Source organism: Hylobates moloch, unplaced genomic scaffold, assembly GCF_009828535.3.
Source record: "Hylobates moloch isolate HMO894 unplaced genomic scaffold, HMol_V3 SCAFFOLD_1, whole genome shotgun sequence".
In the NCBI taxonomy this organism is placed as follows: Eukaryota; Metazoa; Chordata; class Mammalia; order Primates; family Hylobatidae; genus Hylobates; species Hylobates moloch.
In genome coordinates, this window is record NW_026652276.1 from 77078559 (window position 1) to 77099449 (window position 20891).

The 20891-nt window shown below is 36.8% G+C and overlaps 1 protein-coding gene across 2 annotated transcripts in view; it reads right to left on the reverse strand.

The window, feature by feature from the left end:
* CSRNP3 (cysteine and serine rich nuclear protein 3) overlaps positions 1 to 20891 on the reverse strand; it is a 216091-nt gene that overhangs the window by 152812 nt on the left and 42388 nt on the right. For both annotated transcript variants that reach the window (XM_032755537.2, XM_058441538.1), the window contains exon 3: positions 20443 to 20531. The gene's annotated coding sequence lies outside the window, so the exon portion shown is untranslated. The remainder of the gene's footprint in view (positions 1 to 20442; positions 20532 to 20891) is intronic.

The following is a 20891-nucleotide window of genomic DNA, read 5'->3' on the forward strand; positions in this document are numbered from 1 at the left end:
TTTTTCCTTCCAGAACAGGTTATTACAGAGTTTAAAAATGTAGGTCAAAGGAAAATAAAAGAAGAACAAGCTAAAGTATTTAGAATATACCCAGTCCCCAGCATACTACTTTTCATGAAGCTCCAAATATTTCTCTTCTTATGTTTATGAAAAATATGTATCTAAATATTTTTCTTCCTCCTAAGAATGAGTCATATTTAGCAATTTTACCTATATCTCTAAAAATGCATTTTATTTAAATAAGAAAACAAAAAAGCATCAAAAAGCTGGTAAACATAATCTAACAAGTATTTAAATTTGGACTATATTATATACCATTATTCTTACAGTATCAATAGCCAAGCCAAGTCTCAAGTATAATATAGAAAAGTGGCTTCTCATCTGATAATTTTTTATAGAAAGCTTTGGTGACTTAAACATCTGCATTTACACTTTTTATTATGTGTCATATATACTTGCTTTAATAATTTAAATGTTACAGAAATATAGGTTTAGAATATAAGAAACCCACTATAATCCCATCCAATCAAGTACAACTTCTATTATCAGTTTAACACATATTATTAATGTACTAAGATATTATTATTTTAATATTATGGGATTGTTTTTTAAAGAAACATGAAAATATTTCACCACTTTCCTTTTTCACTTAACATTTACTTGATGTTTTTCCATGTCAGTGTATATTAGAACCGCTTCATTTTTTTGTTAAAGAACTATATATTTCTTTATAAGAATTTATAATTTATTAAATCAATACCTTATTGATAGATATTCAGAAGTTTTTCAATTTTTTAATCACAACCAATGTGTCAGTGAACATTCTTTATGCACCCATATGAGTCCTTCTGTAGAATGGCTGCAGACATATGGAAGATTCAAAGGAATTAATGTTTTAACAAATATTTCTAAACACATTCCAAAAATATTGTAAGGAATTTACATGTTCACCAGTAGTATATAAAAGAATCTGTTCTACACACTTTTCAACTTTTTTAAACTCATTCAATAGCAACTTTCTAAAGCAGATGTCACAAACTCAGATGACTTCAGAAACAGATAGATACCAAAAAATGTGCGTTAGCACAGAGTACAAAATGGGAAGTAGTAGAAATTCAGCAAATTTAATTTTAGTAAATAGTATGAGGGCCAAAACAAACACATCTTCAGTTCTCAGGCTACCAGTTTTCAGCCCTTGTCTTAATGGAATACACCCAGTTTTGATTTTATAAAGCGCAGAATTTCCTTTACTTGAGAAAGCAATACAACCTTTGATGAGATGATTAATTTCACTGGATGCATCGTACTTTTACCTTATTTTCTTTCTTTACTTTTACTTCAAAATTTACAGTTATGAGAAGAATTCATTGTTTCCTAGACAGGATTCATTATATGTTGTATTAATTTTTATCAATACAAATCTTCTGTAACAGATATGTTGAAAACAGTAAAATGTATTATCTTATATTTCCCCACTTATAAAAACAGTTTTCTTACACTTATCAACTTGCTAGAAAGCCTTCAAACTCACATACAAGATTATTTTAATACTCTTACTATTCCCGTATCAGTAATAGAGAAAAAAAATATGAAAATACATTACTTGTCTTAAACATAAGCAATATGCTGCTAAGGTTTATGTTGAACCTACCAAAGCATCCTTGAATAGAAAAAAAGAAATATCATTATTTTAGCTTGACAAAAAAACAGAAGAGAAAAATTCTTGTGTCCTTTTGATAACAGTGGTTATCCTGTGGTCTGTGAGAAAGGGTGAAGGCCATGGAGGAAATTGGTTCTGCTCTCATTTTTCTAGTCCCACTGCATCAATAAACCTCTGGAAGTTTCAACACAGAGCACACAATGTGAGCATGGAGCAGCTTGGCTTCTCAGCACTTTGTTACGTCCTTTAACCTTATGAGATTGTCAGTAAAGATGGCTAAGTAAGGGATTCCCATTGCTACAGTGTAAATGGAGGATTGGCTTTCAAAGCAGAATAGCTCCTCCATCAATTTGAGATTGGAGGGTGACAACGATTAGGAAAGTGAGTTTGGAAATGAGTTGTTATTCTAATTGAACTTTTGTATTTACAACTGTTATTCATGCCATCTTTTTTTCTTCAGTGACTTAAAAAATAAAACACCTACACATAAAATGAGGCATAAAACTATAGGCATTTTTTCAATACTTTTGATTTCTATTTAACAGAAATGTTGAAGCTACCAACTCTACTGGATGTAAAAGAAAGTTATACAATGTTGACAATTGGAGATCAAACCCCTGTTGAAGAAAATCTCTCAAATGTTCACGTTTAAAATATATCATATTATCCTGCCTTGAAAAATCATTTTAGGGAAAATAAGAATTTTAAGGAATTATTTTAGTTGTTCTAAATTACAGTCCCAAACATTAGTTTTTATTTTTTTAATGAGAAATCTCTCATACTATACATTTTCTTCTTTTGATTTTTAAAGGTAATCATGAGTGATATAAAAATAACTTTGTTTCAGGAAATATATGCCTTAGAGTAGGAAAGAATTGTCCAAGAGTAACACAAATTTTTAGATATTTATTTTGGCTTGATGTTAAAAATCTAAAGAAACAACTAAATTGGAATCAGCTGTGCTTAAAATACAGAAGCAGCAGAAAAGATAGGACTATTATATTTTATAAGGAAAAAATGCTAGAGAGCCTCCTAAATTCATCATAGTCATGAAGACTTTTTAAAAAATTAATTAGGAGAGGAAAAATTCCTTTGCAACTATCTCATGTTATATGCAGATACATACATTCAACTCTACCGTGAAAACGCCAAAATACATATAGCTTGTAAATACTTTATTCATTTGTGTATCCATTCATCCTTACACAAATCATAAATATGGCTTTTCTTTACATTTTTTCTGCATTCTTCATCTGGAATTGTAAATAACGGGAGTTACAATTTTATTAAAATTGGGAGAGCCATTTGCTATATGATAATCACACTTATTTCATTGGAATTCTCTCTGGTTTAGACTTCTGGCCCCTTTTTTCAGATTAGTAATTGAAACTGATTGACAGATACCCCAAGGCATATATAAATACTATATAAATTGGGGCAGCTCCTTGTAAAGGGAATTTTAAGAGGACTTTTGTAGTTCTGAGCTTGGAGAATTGAGGTTACCAAACATACTTTACCTTCAAAATTTCATTTGCTTTAAAAATAACTACTCCCTTTTATAAATCCTCATAGATCTTCTAGTCTATGACAATGTTGCATTTTAGCTACATTTGGCAAACTACAAAGATATATCTGCTAAAACTGCATTCCTCATGATTTTTAAAAACATTTGCAATCATGAAAGTTCACTTAGCATTAATTTTCTTCTCTATTACTTTCCATTTCTTTCTCAAATTCTCTCTAACTCTCATACACATCAAATTTAGTAGGCAAGATAATTTTCTCTCCTAATCCAAATCTTTAAACACTTCACAAATACCTTTATAGACAGGAATAGGAGTTTGCTAAAATTTTAATTTTGGTTAAATTCCACAGAGTCACCTGGGTGCCCAACACTATGCTATATGTTCTGAATAAATAAGGCATATTTCTTGCCCTTGAAAAACTTCAGAGCAATGGTCTTCCAGCATTTTAAATTTTAATTCATACATCCACTCTGGTTTGAAAAAAAGAAAAGTTTCTGCATGCACTCCTGTGCATGTGTGTATATGTATTTATACATGTATTAGTATACAAGTGAATTAGTTCATTTCCATGCTGCCAATAAAGACATACCTGAGACTGGGAAGAAAAATAGGTTTAATGGACACACAATTCCATGTGGTTGGAGAGGCCTCACAATCATGGCGGAAGGCAAAAGGCACTTCTTACCTGGTGGTGGCCAGAGGGAATGAGAGCTTGGGCAGGGAAACTCCCGTTGTTAAAACCACCAGATCTCATGAGACTTATTCGCTATCATAACAACAGCACAGGAAAGACCTGCTGCCATGATACAATTACCTCCCACAGGGTCCCTTTGGGACTTCAATATGAGATTTGGGTGAAGACACAGTCAGACCATATCATTTCGCCCCTGGCCCCTCCCAAATCTCATGTCCTCATATTTCAAAACCAATTATGCCTTTCCAACAGTTCCCCAAAAGTCTGAACTCACTTCAGCATTAACTCAAAAGTCCACAGTCCAAAGTCTCATTCGAGACAAGGCAAGTCCCTTCTGCCTAGGAGCCTGTAAAATCAAAAGCAAATTAGTTACTTCCCAGATACAATGTGGGTACACGCATTGGGTAAATACAGCCATTCCAAATGGGAGACGTTGGCCAAAACAAAGGGGCTACAGGGCCCATGCAAGTCCGAAATCCAGTGGGGCAAATTTTAAAGTTATAAAATGATCTCCTTTGACTCCATGTCTCACATCCAGGTCATGCTGATGAAACAGGTGGGTTCCCATGATCCTGAGCAGCTCTGCCCCTGTGGCTTTGCAGGGTACAGCCTCCCTCCCGGCTACTTTCATGGGCTGGTGTTGGGTGACTGTGGCTGTTCCAGGCACACAGTGCAAGCTGTCAGTGGATCTACCATTATGGGATCTGGAGGATGGTGGCCATCTTCTCACAATTCCACTAAGTGGTGCCTCAGTAGGGACGCTGTGTGAGGACTCTGACCCCACATTTCCCTTCAACATTGCCCTAGCAGAGGTTCTCCATGAGAGCCCCACCCTGCAGCAAACTTCTGCCTGGACCTTCAGGCATTTCCATATATCCTCTGAAATCTAAGCAGAGGTTCCCAAACCTCAGTTCTTGACTTCTGTGCACTGGCAGGCTCAACACCATGTGGAAGCTACCAGGGCTTGTGGCTTGAACCCTCTGAAGACATGGTCTGAGCTCTATGTTGGCCCCTTTCAGGCATGGCCAGAGTTGCTGGGACACAGGGCACCAAGTCCCTAGGCTGCACACAGCCTGGGGACCCTGGGACCAGCCCAAGAAACCACTTTTTCCTCCTAGGCCTCTGGGCCTGTGATGGGAGGGCTGCCATGAAGGTCTCTGACATGTCTTGGAGACATTTTCCCCACTGCCTTGGTGACTAACATTTGTCTCCTCATTACTTATGCAAATTCCTGCAGCTGGCTTGAATTTCTCCTCAGAAAATGGGATTTTCTTTTCTATTGCATTGTCAGTCTGCAAATTTGCCAAACTTTTATGCTCTGTTTCCCTTTTAAAGCTGAATGCCTTTAACAGCACCAAAGTCACCTCTCGAATGCTTTGCTGCTTAGAAATTTCTTCCGCCAGATACCCTAAATCATCTCTCTCAAGTTCAAAGTTCCACAAATCTCCAGGGCAGGGGCAAAATGCTGCCAGCTGCTTTGCTAAAACAGAGCAAGAGTCACCTTTGCTCTAGTTCCCAACAAGTTCCTCATGTCCATCTGGAACCTACTCAGCCTGGATTTCATTGTCCAAATAATTATCAGCATTTTGGTCAAAGCCATTCAACAAGTCTCCATGAAGTTCCAAACTTTCCTACATTTTCCTGTCTTCTTCTGAGCCCTCCAAACTGTTCCAACTTCTGCCTGTTACCCATTTCCAAAGTTCCTTCCATATTTTTGGTTATTTTTTCAGCAGTACCCCACTCTACTAGTACCAATTTACTGTAATAATCAGTTTTACACTTTTAAATCACACTGCTGATAAAGACATACCCAAGGACTAGGCAATTTACCAAAGAAAGAGGTTCAATGGATTTACAGCTTTACATGGCTGGGGAAGCCTCACAATCTTGGTGGAAGGCAAAGAGGAGTAAGTCACACCTTACATGGATGGTGGTAGGCAAAGAGAGAACTTGGTGCAGGAAAACTCTCATTTTTAAAACCATCAGATTATTCACTATCATGAGACGATCACAGGAAAGACCCATCCCCATGATTCAATTATCTCCCACTGGGTCCCTCCCATAACACGTGGGAATTATGGGAGCTTCAAGATGAGATTTGGGTGGGGACAAAGAGCCAAATATATCAAGAAGCATATTATATAACTTGCAATATACATAAACATAGAAATTAGAGATAATATGATATAAATATAAATATTGATATTCTAAAATTTACCTCCAAAGATCTTCTGGCTCATTCCATCAGTGACATGCATTCTGCTTCGGAGTTCACTGGTATAGAGGTGAGTATAGCATGTACACAGATAATTTCAATAAAGTTGTCACTTATGTGATTAACAGTAAACAGACAGTGCTAAACATGGAAAGAGCTCAGAAAAGACTGTCTGGAGAAGGAGACACTAGAGCCCAGCCTTTAAATATAAACAGGAGCTAGTAACACAAAAAAAGGAGAAAGAGAATGAATAGACGAACATTCCAACCAGTACAAGCAATTTATGTAAAAGCAAAATGGTGCGAAGACAAGAGGGTGATTATAAAGGAATACAGGACTAATGAAATGTAGAATCAGAGATGGAGCAATGATGTTGAAGAAGAATGGGGAAGTTAATTTTAAAAAGTAGCTTCGATCTTATCAAGGTATGGAAAATCTTTGAAGAAATTTAAGAGGATGAATGAAAGTCATGATCAGATATTTGTTTTGGATTAGCCTCTAGGCAGCTGTATTGGGAATGGATTTGAAAGTATGCAAATATCACCAGGGAAACTCATTGGTAGCCTAGCTCTATATCCAGCTGAGAAACAAAGAATAACAGAATTAATGTGGTGGCAGTGAAGACGCAGCTCCCAGGAGGGGATGAGTAGTAACATAAGGAAAGAAACCAGCAGAATTTGGTAGTGATTTTCTGTTAAGTGACTGGTAAGTAAGAGGGAATAATCTCAGCTATTTTGCAGTTTTCTAATTTAGATGACTGGCGACTTTTAACTGAGATGGTGAACATGGCACAGTGGCAGAAAAAGATTTAATGTTTAATGTTTTGGGGAACCTCCATACAGTTCTTCATAATGGCTGCATTAATTTGCACTTACACCAACAGTGTAAAAGTGTTCCATCTTCTTGACAACCTTGCCAGTACCTGTTATCTTTTATTTTTTTGATATTAGCCATTCTGACTGGTGTGAGGTAATATCTCATTGTGATTTTAGTTTGCATTTCTTTTTTTGCACTTTTAAAGTGATTAATAATGTAGAATACTTTTTCATAGGCTTGTTGGCCATTTTTATGTCTTCCTTAAGAAATGTCTATTTAGGATAAAAACTCTATGAATTAGGTATAGAAGGAATGCACACAATACATCATACATGTACAATGTACACAACACAATACAGGTCATATATAAAAAGCCCACAGCTAACATCATACTTAATGGTAAAAAGTTGAAAACTTGTTCTCTAAGATCAGGAACAAGGCAAGGATTTCCACTCATGCCACTTTATTCAAATAGTACTGATGGTTTTTGCTAGAACAATTAGGCAAGACAAGAAATAAAAGGCATCCAAATAGGAAAGGAAGGAGTGAAATTGTTGCTGTTTGCTGATGACATAGAAAGCTCTAAAGACTCCACCAAAAAACTATTAAACTTGATAAACAAATATGGTAAAGTTATAGGATAAAAGATCAACACTCAAAAATTAGTAGCATTCTTATAGACTATTCAAAAAACAAATCAAGAAAACAATCTCAATTATAATAGTGCCAAAAAAACTTAGGAATAAATTAACATGGAGATAAAAGATTGTGCACTGAAAACTATAACACATTGAGGAAAGAAATTGAAGACACAAATAAATGAGAAGATATCCTATGTTCAACTTTTCTAGAAGAGTATAGATTGGAAGAATAAATATTGTTAAAAATTTCCATACTGCCCAAAGAGATCTACAGATTTAATGCAATCCCCTGTATTGGAATAAAAATTCTAATGTCACTTTTCACAGAAATAGGAAAAAAATTCCAAAATTCATATGGAACCACACACACCCAAAAACCAAATAGCCAAGACAATCTTGAACAAAAAACAAAACAAAAACCAAAACAAACAAACAAACAAAAAACCCAAAGCTGGAGACATCACAGTACTGTTAACAGGATACTTGGGGTGTCACTTTTCTGGCAGGAAACCTGTGGCCAGTAGTGCCCTTGCCTGATTTTTGCTTGAGCCCATTGAGTTCATTCCATGCACTCAACCTGGCAGGCTGCACTCAGCTCATGCTACCAACCTGGATCCCATGCCTGCCAAGGGTGAGCCAGGCGTGGAGTGGTGAGGGGTGTGTGAGCAAGCACGGGGTCCGGCCACTGCGCAGTCAGACACTGGCTGCTGCAATGGGGGAGCAGCTCCAGGTGCCGGCATAGGCACCGCTCTCTGCAAGGCTATAGCTGGACCAGGAACACTGTAAGCAGCTTCCCTGGCTGGCACTGGGAATGTGATGGTGCCCAGAAGCTTGGAGATGCCACAAATCACAGACCCCAAAGATGGAGTCACAGCCCTGGCTCTGTGAGCTCCCAGGTCTAGGCTTCCTGAAGGGCTGCAGTTCTTCTCTCCTTCTCTTTGCCTGCGACATGGTGAAGAAGGGGCATGTTTTATCCCTGTTTGTGTTACAGATCTTCTAGACCCATCATTTTGGGGGTCCCAAGTTCTTGTCTTGTGTCCAGGAAGAATGTGGTACATGGACAAGTGGAGCATGAGCAGGGCAAAAAGGAGCTTTATTGAGTGATAGGATAGCTCAGAAGGGGCCCTGGAGTGCGTAGCTCCTCTCTGCCAGACAGGTCATCACATCCAGTGTTCAGCTCTCAGCAGGTAGTAGGCCCTGAAGTAGGTAGCTCCTCTCTGCGGGCAGATTGTCCCATCGTCTTCCCAGCTCTCAGCAGAGAGTAGGCCCTAGAGTGGTTTGCTTCTCTCTGCAGGTAGGTCATCCAGTTATCTGCTCAGCTCTGGCTGAGACCTGGGCTTATATGGGCCTCAGAGTGGGGGAAGTGCATGCTGATTGGTCCATGGGAGGCCATAGGGCAGCAGGGAAAAGGCACTCTGGTCCATGGGACTGGCAGCCTGTCCCCCAGCCTTCAGGCCCTCCCTGGCTTAAAGGTGGGGCTTCACAGGGGATCCACCCTCTTCTGCTCAGGAACCTGTCTACCTCCTGCTGCTGTTCATGGTGCCCAGGCTGTAGGTGTTAACGGGCACCTGCAGGACAGCACCAAGCTGCCCTTAGCTCCTCATCAGTTTCCCTCCTCTGCTTGTCAGTGCCCAAAGACTGGAGAGAACCAAGGCAGCAGAGGACTGGTGTGTCAGCTCCACCCAAGTATGTGCACACCTGGACAGGCTGTGATAGCACCTGGGCTTGGCCAAGACTTTGCTCCAAGATTGGAGTGGGCACAGACAGCAGGGAGAAGCCAAGCAGTGGGAGCAGGCATTTCTGAGCCTGTGAGGGCAGGGGGGCCTTCCTGGGCCCCCAGAGTGCAGGGACACCTGGGTCCACAGCCGTGGTTTGGGCGGCTGCAGCTGCACCCAGGAGGGCAGGGCTCCCACCTGCTCTGGCCCCAAGATCACAGGGATGCCCAAGTCCACACCTATGACTTGCGTGGCTGCAGTGGCACCCAGAGAGCTCCTGCCCCAGCTTGGAAGGAATGGGGCTCACACTTGTCTCCAGCTCCTGCCAGACCCATGGAGCATGCAGGCCCAGCTGCACCTCCCTGCTGTAGCCAGCATGATAGCAGCAGCCACTCCAGATGACCCACTGCTGCCATCACTATCTGACTTCAAAGTATATTACAAAGAAATAATAGTAAAAACAGTATGATACTGACATAAAAATGGAAAAATTGACCAATGGAATAAAATAGAGAAACCAGAAATGAACTTAAAAATCCATGGTCAATTAATATTTCACAAAGCTGCCAAGAGCACACAATGGGGAATAGACAGTCTCTTTAAAAAAGAGTGTTGAGAAAACTGGATATCCACATGCAGAAACATGAAACAATCTTTATCCTTTTATCTCATATTAGTTACAAAAGTCAACTTAAAATGGATTAAAGACTTAAACCTAAGACCTGAAACAGTAACTGTACTAGAAGAAAGCATAGGAAAACACTACATGACACTGGTCTGGGCAATGATTTTTTGGATTTGATTCTAAAAGATCAAGCAACAAAAGCAAAAGTAGGCCAAAGGCAATTATATCAAACTAACAAGTTTTGTACAGCAAAGGAAGCAATTAATAGGATGAAAACATAATCTGCAAATTAGGAGAAAATATTTGCAATCAAAACATCTGATAGGGAGTTAATATCCAAAATATATAAGGAACACAAAAAACTCAATAGCTAAAAAACAAATAACCTGATTAAAAGATAGGCAAAGGACTTAACATTTCTATCAACAGTATATGATGGGGAAACAAATATGTAATAAAAAAAACTTTGCTAATTTGATAGACAGAATATTACATTATTTTTTTCCATTTCTTTGGCTACTGGTCAGTATAAACAGTTTTTATTATTTGTTAGCTCTTCCTCCTTCTCTCCCTGTCCTTTCTCTCTCTCTCTCTCTTTTCTCTTTCTTTCTCTCTCTCTCTCTGTCTTTCTCTCTCTCTCTCTTTCTATTGCCCTTTCTTTTCTTTTAGCCCATTTTTCTACTGGGGTCTTGTTGATCTTCTCATTAATTTGTGGATGTCCTTAAATAATAAGGCTACTCAAACTCCACTGTCATCTATGAAATAAACATACTTTAAGTAGTTGGCCGTTTATCTCTTTATGTTGTTTACGATTGTCCATCCCTTCATATTCTATACTTTACCTATTTTTAAAAATAATAATTAGATATGTTTTCAGGAAATTTGGAGCCTACTGAAAAATACCAAGAAGGCAATAAATCTAATCTATATCCAACCATCCAGACATACCGCTTTTAATTTATGCATGTGTGTGTGTGACATTTATATGTGTGTACATATATAATTATCCTTTCTTACATGCACATACATCATTTAAGAGTACAAATAGTGGGCTGGGCACGGTGGCTCATGCCTGTAATCCCAGCACTTTAGGAGGCCGAGCAGGGCGGATCACGAGGTCAGGAGATCGAGACTATCCTGGCTAACACGGTGAAACCCCGTCTCTACTAAAAATACAAAAAATTAGCCGGGCGTGGTGGTGGGCACCTGTAGTCCCAGCTACTCAGGAGGCTGAGGCAGGAGAATACCGTGAACCTGGGAGGCGGAGCTTGCAGTGAGCTGAGATAGCTCCACTGCACTCCAGCCAGGGCAACAGAATGAGCCTCTGTCTCAAAAAAAAAAAAAAAGTACAAATAGCATCATACTTTAAATACGGTTTTCATAAACTTATTTTTCACTTATGTGTATATTTCAGATAACTCCCTAATCATAAAATATGCTGTGAAAACACCTTTATTTAATACCTCAGAAGGTTTACTTTGCATAGATATTTAATAATTTATTTAAAGACTTCTTCATTTTTGGACATGCAAATGTTTCCCATTTTATTACTTTAAATATTATCTCATAAACCTCTTTGTACATATTGCTTTGTGTTTATAATTATTGCCTTAATCTTTTCTTTATATTTGGAATTCCTAAGTCAGAGAGCATGCAGACTTTTAAGATTTTATGATACATAACAACAAATAGTCTTCTAGAAAAGTTGAACCAAATTCCTGGCCCATCTCTGTAGTATGATATGGTCTGTTTCTCCACATCCTCATCAGTGTTGAATGTATTTATGATAGCCTACATTGAGTGTTTACAATGTGCCAGACTCTATGCCTACTTTATTGATGAAGTATCTGAACATCAATAAAGTTTCAGCAGTTTGCCTAAGTCCTCACAGATAATTGGACAGTAGGGGTATACTCAAAGTTCAATAAGACCTTACCAGTGATGCTCTCTCAATATGCTATATTGTTTCCCAAAGCTTTATATTTTCAGATGACCATTATAAAGCAAATGTTTTTGATTCCTAATTATGTTGAGTCTTTTAATTTTTAAGTTTAGAGGTCATCAGAACTTTTTTGTGAAAAGCTCTCACAAGCCTTTGCCAATTATCCTAACGAGATTCATATTTATTTTTAATGATATCTAGTAATCTCCATATTTTAATAATATTGGCCATTTGTGTCATATATGCAGTGAATATTTTTTCAAGTGCTTTATTTTGAAAATAGAATTCAGAGGATTTTCTAATGTGCATAGATAAATTTTCCAATCAAAATCTCAGCAGGCTTTTTTGTAGATATCTACAAGCTAACTCTAAAATTCACAGTGTAATACAAAGGAATTAGAATACCAAAGCAATTTTGTAAAAGAAGAGGATTCACACTATCTGATTTCAAGACTTACTGTAAAGCTACTGTAATAAAGACAGTGTGATAATAGAAAAAGTATAAATATATACATCAATCGGACACAATAGAGAGTAGAAATATACCTGCACAAATGTAATTGATTTTCCGATAAAAATGCAAAGTCAATTTAGTGGATAAAAAATAGTCTTTTATAAAAAAGTGATGAAATTATTGGATGTCCGTAAACATAAGTAAAATAGTGAACTTCAATCTTTCATAATATGCAAAAATTAACTCCAAATAGATCATATGACTAAATACAAAACATAAAATCATAATACATTTAGAAGAAAACATAGTTGAAAATCATCGTGACCTTGGGTTAAGCAAAGACCTCTTAGATATAACATCAGGCTGGGAGTGGTGGCTCATGCCTGTTAATCCCAGCACTTTGGGAGGCTGAGGCGGGTGGGCCACTTGAGGTCAGGAGTTCAAGACCAGCCTTGCCAAGATGGTGAAACCCCGTCTCTACTAAAAATACAAAAATTAGCTGAGCGTGGTATCACACGCCTGTAGTCGCAGCTTTTCGGGAGGCTGAGGCAGGAGAATCACTTAACCCAGGAGGCGGAGTTTGTAGTGAGCCTAGATCGCACCACTGCACTCCAGCCTGGACAACAGAGCAAGACTCTGTCTCCAAAAAAAAAAAAAAAAAAACCAAGAAGAAAAAAAAAGAAATATATAACATCAAAATCAAAATCATAATCCACAGAAGAAAAAAACTGATATCATGACTTTACCAAATTTAAAACTCTAAAAGGATGTGGTGAAGAAAACAAAAAAAAAGCACACCACAGACAGAGAGAAAATGTTTGCAAGTCACATATTTCCTACAGGATTTTTATGCAGAATATTTACAAAGAACTCTCAAAACTCAAAAATAGAAAACAACTTAGTATAATTTGGGCAAAATATATGAATAAACACTTCACAAAAGAAAACAAACAGATGGCAAATAAGCAGAAGAAAACATGTTCAATGTTATTCATTAAGAATATGCAAATTAAAGCCAGAGTAATAATTAGAATGGTTAAAATAAGTAAAATAAAAACTGATAATACCAAGTGTTGGTGAAGGCGTGGAGCAATGAGAATATTCATCCTTTGCTGGTAGAAATTTCGGATGGTTTGTCATTTTGGGAAACAATTTTGCAGTCTGAGAAAGCTAAACATACACTCATCATGTGATACACAATCCCTCTAGGGTATTAGCCCATGATAAATAAAAACTTCAGTTCTCACACAAATTTCTACGTGGATATTTATAGCATATTCAAACCACCAAAAACTAAACAACCTAAATATCTTTAAGTGGATGGATGAATAAACAAACCATGGTACAGTCATACAAATAAATACTACTTAACAATACTAAGGAAAAAATATTGATACATGCAAGAGCATGAACGAATCTCAATGCATTATGAAAGAGGTCAGATGGTAAAGATTACATTCTCTGTGTTCCATTGATAAGATATTCTAGAAAAGGCAAAACTGTAGTGACCTAGAGCAGATTAGTTGCCAGGGATGAAGGTAAGGATAAGTTGACAAGGGGAAGTGCAGGAAACAGTAATGGAAATGTTCTGTAATTTGATTGTTGTGAAAGTTACATGACTCTGTACAACTGTCAAAGCTCACAAAACTGTACACCAAGAAGTGTGAATTTTACTGTTTATAAGTTTAAAAACAAATAAACGACTTGGCTTTCTTGCATTGCTTAAATACTTTTCTAGGCCAAAGTCACATAAATACCTATAAGCTATTGAATTTATTCAATGTTCAATAATATTTTAAAATATTATTTTAAATCTTTATTTAAATTTTACTTTAATATTGTGTAATGCACAGATCACATCTTATTTTCCCCCAAGTAGTTAAAGAATTGTTCTAGTACCATCTACTCAATAAGCCATAGTCCTTCTCTCCTCCCCCTATTTGAATTGTCTCTTTTATCAGACACTAATTGTGTGTACCTGGGTTTGTTAATTGACTTCCCATGGAGAGCTTCTTCACTGAGTTATGATTATTTTGGCAGTGCACTTTATGATCGCATGTATGGTTTTGGACTCTTTATTTTATTGCTCTGATGTATGCTTTTGTGTGTGTCCTTGTTAGACATTGATACTCCATAGACATTTAGCATAACTTATAATTTTGTAGCTTAGCTGAAGAAGAGGGTTGGAGGCATTGACCTCTATGTCATTAACAAAGTCATAATAACAGCTTTGCTTGATTAGGAAGAACAAGAAGAACCAAAGAGCAATAGACTGAAGATGCATCTCCAGGGAGCACTGTCATTTGAATAGGAGTAAAGTATCAAGAACTTTTGTGGGCATCTTGTTTGACCTCTATAGTGTTTACTGTTTTCAGTTAGCCAACTTCACTCATTTATACTACCTATAGCCACCTATTGGGGTTTGAGTTTGTGGTTTGTGACTTTCTGGATGGAAGAATAGAGACAGAAGAGCCAGTGAGAGGGGTCTTTACAAAAAGATCCACAAGATGTGAGGGAAACCAAGAGGGAGCAGTGAAAGAAGAAAAATGTAGTTAACAATGTCAAATACCCATGAGAGAATCAGTCAAGATAAGGGCTGTGGGTCATCTGTGCCTTTAGAAAGTGCATGCTCTGTTAAATGGGGTTAGAAATCAGATTGCACTGTGCTGAGGAGTAACTGAATCTTAGAAATTGGAGATAATGAATGTAGACTACTGCTTGGAGAGCTTGAATGAGTCGAAGAGGACAGAAATTGGATGGTGGTGAAGAAAGAGGTTGGTTTGATTTTGTTTGTCAATTTGCTTTTTTGGATAGGAGTGTGAATGGCTGAAGGCAAAGGGCCAGCAAGGAAGAAAAAGTTGGAGATAAAGGACAAAAAAGAAATAATTAATGGCAAAAGGTCTCAGCCTCAGTGATGGGAAGTAAAATCAAACATCGGCTTTGCCTTGAATAGCAGGAAGGACTCCTGAGCCTTCTTAGAGATTGGAGGAAAGAAAAAATGTTTATAGACCTAGTTGATTTGATGCTGGAGGGGATTGCAAAGATTCACAAGTAGTTTCCACACAATGACCTCAATTTTCTTGTTAAAATAGCAGGTGCACTAAGAGTGAAAGGGAGAGATTGTGTGGCTTGAGTGGGGTAATGAACTTTTGAAATAGTGGCCAACCACAGTCAGAATGAAAGGATTAGTGAATGCTATTAAGGGGCTACCTCAGATTAGAACACCATAAATCTGCAGAGTGGTGTAATTGCCCCTGTAGCACTCATGAATATGAGTACAACAAAGGATTCACTATAGCTCGGGTTCATGCTTGCATGTACTGTGTAAGAAAGGAGTGGCTGGAGAGCTGTGGGAGGTAAGCTGCTAGTTTCCAAGCAAACTTCCAAGCACAGCTAGCAGAACATGGAAATATTAAAGGCACTAAAAGTCTAATTTTATTCTAAGCAAAAGAAGTGAAAGGAAAAGAGTTTATCATTTGTAACCTAACTTCACCCCGCTGATTACATTAGTGAATGCTATTGAGGGGCTAGCTCAGTCTCAATGTAATCACCCCAATGATTGCATTAGGGGTGGAGTCAGGTTACATATGTAATAAACTCTTTTCCTTTCACTTCATCTATTTTTACTTTATTTCTTCTTTACCATTGTTTTCCCACTTATTTTATGTTGTCGTATTATTTTGTAAAACATGTTTTAGATACAAGGCCAAGTATAAGCAAATAAAAGTAAAATAAAAACATACAGATGATCAAATAGAGGTGAGTTTTACTTTAGCAAGGGAAACTGATATTTAAAGTGTATCTGTTAAGCTGTTTTTTGTTTGTTTGTTTATTTGAGACAAGGTCTCACTCTGTCACCCAGGCTGGAGGGCTGGAGTGCAGTGGCATGACCTCAGCTCACCACAACCTCTACCTTCCAGGTTCAAGTGATTCTCATGCCTCAGCCACTTGAATAGCTGGGACTACAGACACACACCACTATACCCAGCTAATTTTTTTGTATTTTTTGTAGAGATTGGGCTTTGCCATGTTGCCCAGGCTGGTCTCAAACTCCTCGACTCAAGTGATTCACCCGCCTCCACCTCCCAAAGTGCTGGGATTACAGGCATGAGCCACCATGCCTGGCCTTGTTGAGCTGTTTTAATTGAGAACAAGATGCTGGAGGTGCTAAGGAGGTTTTGTGGTTGATGTAGTAGAGTGGATGGAAGTTTACTGAGATTGTAGAAGTTAGGGCTGGCTTAACGCTTCTCAATCTGGGCTAATTTTTGCTGTGAGGGGACATGGGTCAATGCCTGAAGACATTTTTGTTTGTCATAACTAAAGATGAAGTGCCAATGGCATCCAGCACCAGAAATGCTGCTAACCGCCCTACAGTGCAAAAGACAGCTCTCTCCCCTCCCCCAATAAAGAATTATCTGGATCCAAATCTCAATAGTGCTAAAGTTGAAAAACCCTGTATTAGGTAAATTATTTGCCAGAATGATGGAAGAATAAGAATGCTAGGAAATTACTTGGAGAACTTGAAGACAGGGTCAGAGAAGAAAGAGCCACCTAGAGCATGGGCATACCAGGTAATGTGAAATTCATGTGGATGTTGGTTTGTGAGAGAATGGAAGAATCATTATTTGGAAAAATCCTAGGGAACTGGATTTGTGGTACAGAGTTGCAAATGATTCCTGGGTTAGCAATTTTGTAAAGCAAATGAAGGGAGGATGAAAGCAAGCGAATTTAAAGAAAGCATATGCTATTTTCTGCCTGCTTTTGAATAGTCAAGTTTCAGTTATCCTCAACCAGAGTTTCTAGTTCTTTCCATTGACGTTTCCAGATGAGTACAACAAAGGTCAATATTGGTTTGGAAAGAATCTATCCCTAACAGAGAAAAACTGCATGAGAAGTATTTGTTTCCCCTATAACCTTCAACCAGCCCACTGCATCTCTAATTTTCTTTTCTTTTTTTTTTTCTTTTGGCTTTGCCATAACAGACAACACAAGCTGTCTCTTTGTGGTTAACCTTACAGAGCTGACCATCAATTCTTTCCACCATACGGCATGTAATAAACACTCTCTACTTTGGTTTAATTAAGAAAGAGCCTCTTCCAGCCTGAGCAACAAGTAAGACCTTGTCTCTACAAAAATTTTGTTTTAAAAATTACCCAGGTATGGTAGTGCATGCCTATAGTCTCAGCTACTTGGGAGGCTCAGAAGAATCACTTGAGCCCAGGAGGTTGAGGCTGCAGTGAGCCGAGATCCTGCTACTATGCTCCAGCCTGGGCAACAGAGAGAGATCTTGCCTTAAAGAAAAAATATATATATAGATATAGATGATATAGATATAGATATATAGATAGATGGATAGATGATAGATAGATAGATAGATAGATAGATAGATAGATAGATAGATAGATAGATAGATAGATAGAGAGCCTCTAAACAATGTGAGCTTTACTTTGTGTTTCTTTTAATAATCTAATGTTGGACACATGTCCTTTAGATGATACACTGCTTACAATATCTGCTTTTTGGAAGACTGAAAAAAACACAATACTTAAAAGATTTTGAAATCTCTTAATCCAAATTTTGTTTTATTTATTTGCATGGCCAGGTATTTAATTCACATTGACTTATTCTCAATGAAAATAAAATGACTCAACTACTTTTTCAGCATACAAAATCAGCTAAACCTCTCAACTCCAACTAGTAAAGTCAAGACTGAATGGCTTTTAAAATAACACCACTTTATATGATGAGTTCTAAATTATAGATGGATTTCAAGAAAACAGGCAGGAGTATTTGGGCCTTCAATATTTCCAGACTCCTGTGCTCAGAACCAAACATTGAATGAAAATATTCCAACCATATTACCATAAAAAAACCCTGATCACTCATTTGTTAATGATTGCACAAAATTGATTTAATTTCCAACTCTATATATTTTCTAATAAAAATGCACATAGATAGACCTATGTCCTTTAATATTATCTCATTTCATATACTTGTAGTAACTGTATCACCATTTCTAAAAAATAATATTTTTTCTTTCTGGTGAAATTGAAACTGATTTTACATACATTTACAACATATATCTTACTAATGATTTGGAAAACTTACCATCAGGTGTTGTATTTCATCGTCCTTGTTTTTAGTTGGTACTATGTGAACAGAAGTGACATCTATCTCTTTTGTGTAAATTATGTCGTGCAAAGTCATTAGATTTATTTAAAAATTCTACCTCTGCTTACACTCTACATTCCCTTTCTTTTTCCCCTTTTCTCCATGGTACTTATAACCATCAAACACAAGATATAATTAATTTTGTTTTTTATTACCTATTTCCATCCACTAGAATGTAATTTCCACTCCGGCAAGAATAGTTTATTTTATTCACTGCTGTCACTCCCCGGCAATCCACCCTAAACCCCCATGCACATAGTAGGCACTTGACAAATATTTTTTGAATGATTATAGTTGTTATATAAATTAATTTAGCTGCTTCTCTAATGGCATAATGAGGCAAGGAATCTCTTCACTGGTTTTTCAAAAAAGAAGTTTACTATTTTAAATTACTTTACTTGCATTAACTTCTTATGTCACTACCCTTTTAAAAACGTTTTCTTGAAAAGTACAGTGCTGTGCAACTTCATTTCAAGCTAAGTCTGCATTCCCACCCATTTCAAATCCCTGTACTCACCTACCTACTATTTGCATATGATCCCTTACAGATTTATAGCATTCAATCCCTTTCAAACCTACAAGTCTTTCTAGGTCACTGGGGAGACGATTTAATTCTCTGATGAGCTTAGTAAGGAAATCCAATGTACTTGAATTTAAAAAAAATGTAGGCAATGCCACCTTTGCTCTTTTCATAGGTGATTGCACAACTATATTCTATAACATTAAATTTGCAGTTGTGTCAAGACTTTTCTTTCCTAGAATCTCATATTTCTTACTCGTGTCGTACTTCAAGAGCTACTTTCATAAAAAAATCAGTTGGGTGTGGGTTGTAATGGAGCAACATTCACATTGGTATAAGCTGCCAGTATTCTAGGCTAATAGAAGCTGTGATGTGAAAATACAAATAATCCCCAAATAATTCCCATTTAGCTTTAGAATTAATTACCTGCCCTTATAAAATCCGGCTTGTCTTTTTAATCATATGTTGCTTGAGTTCATAGTAAAATTAATTTCTAAGTAACATATTGGTTGGGAAATTTTTGAGAACAGGAACCATATCTTATTCATTTAGAAAGAACCAAAGTGTTTAGCCCATTTCTTTGCATATGCTAAGTCCTAAATAAATGAATAAACCCTTGGAAGAATGAGAAATAGATACAGCTACTGAAGACATGCCTGGCCAAGACAATCAAAATGAAAGATCACATTTTTTTCTTTTAAAATTATGAATATTTGATATCGGGTCCCACAATACAAACACATCAAAAATCATCTACTTTTTCAAGGTATCCAATTAGACTAAACCACTTTAACCTACATTTATAACTTCTAAATGAATATTGTACATTAATTTGTTATTACAATAAGGTGCTTAATAATGGGTAGGCTTATTCTTCTTTTCCAGTTATATCATCCTAAACAACTTAGAAAAGATTCCCAAGATCCTCCTGTTCCTTCATATTAATTGTCATTTTATCGAAGCCACATTTTCCAATGATAGCATTATTTATTTGGCCGTAGTTAAAGAAAGTCAGGGAATGGAATTCAAGGAATCTCAGAAGGATTGCTGATTAGCTATCCTTCTAAACTACGTGTATATGTGTGCATATTGCAGCCAAAGATACAAAAGAAATGAAAAATTCACTAAATAGGTTTATATTTAACAATCAGAAAGAAAAATTTATAGAAATGCCAAATACTTATTTTTATGCTAATAGTGCTACCCTTTAAAATGAAGCAAATTATAACAACCAGTAGTTCTCTATTAAGACAACTTTTTATTGTCCCTAATGAAACTAAATACTGTATGTCTGATATAAATGGACTTTTTTTTAATCTTGAGGAGACTTTGTTTAAAACATGTATTTTAAGTAAGACCATTTTTCCTTATTATCCAGTTACACATTAGAAACTTGAAACAGATGCACAGATTATATCCCCAATCTGTAAAAGCACGAGACTAATAATGTATAAACTGCTAACCTTGAGATCTCAGGAACTTCAGTATTTTCCTGAAGACTCTATGCCTCTGAAAACATATTTTCAGTCTGTTGATATTTCCTCATTTTTTCCTTAAAAAAGAAAATACGTTTCAGCATGTTATGTAAGGTTATGTTTTCAAAGAGCAAACTTACTAAAGGTGCCAACATCGTGATTACATAGGAGAAAATCAATAGAAATCTTAAACTGTAAGTAAAGCATTAAATACAGAACTGAATAATCATATAGTATATAATTTAGCAAAGAAAGAATATTCTTCTTAGAACAATGTAGCAAATTTCTAATAATCCGTACATAGTTTAACTCATTTATTTATCTGGTTTTCAATCAACAAATATTATTTGGGACAATAAGTTAAAGATGTATCTATTTTATTAACTGCATTACACTAGGCTTAAGCAACTTTCTAGTCTTTAGGAGATTCATATCTT